The 2,925-nt window shown below is 57.5% G+C and overlaps 1 pseudogene; it reads left to right on the forward strand.

Moving 5' to 3' along the window:
• The first annotated feature begins 266 nt into the window (after positions 1-266).
• LOC100952221 overlaps positions 267-2,925 on the forward strand; it is a 19,800-nt pseudogene continuing 17,141 nt past the window's right edge.

The raw sequence follows: 2,925 nt of genomic DNA on the forward strand, positions 1-2,925 counted from the left end.
CGCTGCTCTCAGGGGAGGACAGGCAATTTTTAGAAAGCATCTGTTCCGTGTTTGAGGTGAAATCCAGGAAACTGTGAAGAGAGGAAGAGTGAGATCCCAAGTGACAGACTAGGATGAGGATAGAGCTGGCGGAGAAGCTGGGGACGGCGTGGTGGGGCTGGGCAGGAGGAAGAGACGTGACATCGCCTTCTGGGTGGAGAGAGCCAGCCCCAGGTGCCCTCTCAGGATGTCAAGGGAAAAGAAAGACAGGAAGGACAGGCGCCACGATGGAGAAGGTGATGGGCAAGAAAGATCGATGCAGACCACGGACAATCATGGCCCAGGTGCAGCGGGAGGAGGGTGGACAGGGTAATCACAGCCCGGTTGGAGGCGTCCCTGAGCTGAGGCAGGGCCTGAGTCTGGGGCCAGCAAAAGTCACACCCAGTCCCTAGGCAAGCCGTGAGATGACAGGAGCATGTTCACAGGTCCTGCACTCTCGCTTTGAGGATAGAAATACAGAAAAGGACGTTGAGGGGAGCAGACGGTATTCCCAGCACTCGGGCCTTGTCCCAGTTGGAAGTTGTGTTAGCATTAGGATAAGTCTCTCCACTGTCACCAAGCACCTTCTCCCCCCCCCACCCATAATTCTCTGAGCGTTAGAGACAGATTATAGATCATCTAGTTTTAAAATTAGGTGGCAGGTCCTGCAGTCTGAATACATGGTCCCTGGACTTGACTCCTGTGCCTGCCCTGCCCACCCCGCCCCCACCTGCAGGCCCTATGTCTGCCCACCGGGCTGGGGCAGAGAAGTGTGGATCCAGCTGGCCTTTTCTTGCCCTTGGTCCCCTGCCCACCCCTGCTCACCATGGCCCCCCAGCAGCATCTCCTCCATGGACCCTCCCTGATCTCCTTCCCGACCCGTGCTCAGCTCGGCAGTCTGACCCGGGAAGTCATGTGTTCCTGGTGTGGCTTGGCCTGACCTCCGTAGGGCCTGGCCCCTGCTATTCCCACTCAAGTTCTTCACGTGTCTTTACTGAATCTGATTGGGCTTTAAGTTCCAACTTAGTGTCATTATTTTGGCAATTTAGCCTCAGAACACACCTTCCCTCGGTGAACTGCCTCTGTGGGCCAGCAGCCACCAGGAAGGAGCCAGTGTCCCAGCAGCTGCCAAAACGTGTCATCACAAGTTCAGGAAGCACAGATGTGAGTCTCCCGACTTGCACTGGTGCCCAGCTTCTGGAGTCTCTATTTTTTATATCAGTCCTGTCATCACCTGGGCCGTCACTCCCACGGAGCCAGCAACTGTGGCAGAAGGTGGCACTTAGCCTTCCTGAAATGACAAGGCCTGGGTGGCACATGGTGTGGGGCAGGCTGGCCTTGTCATATGGAGGGAAACGTGTCAAAGGCACAAGGACAGAGACAACATCTGCTGAAGAAACTGACTGCTTCCCATTTTGTCAGGACCCCTGGCCCGGGAGGGGACGCACCTGCTGAGCAGGGGAAGGCCAGCCAGGCTGGGAGTAGTGTCCGGGCAGGCCCAGTGTGTTCAGAGCCTGCAGCGCTGTCAGAGGAGAGACAGCTGTGACGAAGGGGACACCCCAGTGCCTCAGTGGCTGCCTGGAAGACCTATGACCCCAGCCTGGCCCTGCTCACACCAGCACACAGAGGACATGTGCTGTCCTCCCCAGAGGGCCAGCCCCAGGAGGTTTCCAGGGAAATACCCTGAGCCTGTGGCTGTAGGTGACCTACAGAGGCCACTGAAGTCCAGCTCTGTGCCATAGCATCAGCGCAATGCATCAGCTGCTCCCTACACTGGGGAATGGGGTGTCCACGGGGGACACTGAGATACAACTGGCGGGAATTGTTGTCCAAGGATGTGTGGCCAGCAAGCAGCAGTGGCCTCAGTCTCAGGCTTGCTGGATGCTGCTGTGCTGCCCGGCGGGGTGCAGAGAGGGTGGGAGTACTGGAGATGAGCACATGGGCAGGCAGCACCCAGCAGCGGGGTCAGCTCTGCTGACAGGCCTCTGGGGGCCTTCTGAGCCTCTCTGGGTGAGGGGCTGTGACCCTGGGCATCTTCCCCCTTATGGATGGGGCTGAAAGCCTGGGAAGGGGCATGGAGAACAGGCCCCAGCCAGGAGCCAGACCTGTCATCCCCGCCAGGGTCCCCAAGCCCAGGTCCAGGCACAGCTCCTCCCCTCTGGGACCCTCAGTTTCCCTGTCTGTGAGACAAAAGTCTGAGTTTTCAGAATCTCCATGACAGGACACTCATTTCCACACTTCATCCTGCAGGGAGGTCCCAGCAGGACTGGGCAGGAGTCAAGTCTCTAGCTTTTGCCTGAACCAGCCGGCTATTCTGTGACCACTGGAGAGAGGGGAGCCCCAGGCACTATCTGTCTAGCCTGTGGGGTTAGGGTTAGGGTCAGGGTCAGAGCCCCCATCTCTCTCTGGCTGAGGCTGAGGCTGTGGACACATCAGCTGCAGCTCACGGCCTCCCACTGGGTCACTCTCTGACTCTGCTTTATACACAGAAAGGTCAAATGACTAACTTTAACTTTTCCTTTATAGGTGACTGTCACTAGAAAGATCATCCGACATAATCGAGTTTCCCAGATAGGGCTACAGGGCCTCCCTGGGGCCTGTGTCATCATGAAGGGCAGGCAGGGCCCTGCCAGTCAGAGAGTCACACTAAATTTGCCAAGTGGTTCTTCAGGCCTCTTTGCCTGTAAACCAGCTTCCCAGAACACAGAATTCCCTGGGGGCACCGGCAATCTGTTTTTCACTCTCTGCCTCTGTGCTTCCAGAACCTTCCTGCTGATGGCCCTTCCCAGCCCTGCCCAGGAATTACCTCTAGTCTCCACCCAGACAATGAGTGCAAGTGAGGGAGAGGGTCTGCAGGTGAGGGAGAGATGGGCAGGTGAGGGAGAGAAGGGGCAGGTGAGGGAGAGA

Source organism: Otolemur garnettii, unplaced genomic scaffold (assembly GCF_000181295.1).
Source record: "Otolemur garnettii isolate 467f Iridium unplaced genomic scaffold, OtoGar3 scaffold00133, whole genome shotgun sequence".
NCBI lineage: Eukaryota > Metazoa > Chordata > Mammalia > Primates > Galagidae > Otolemur > Otolemur garnettii.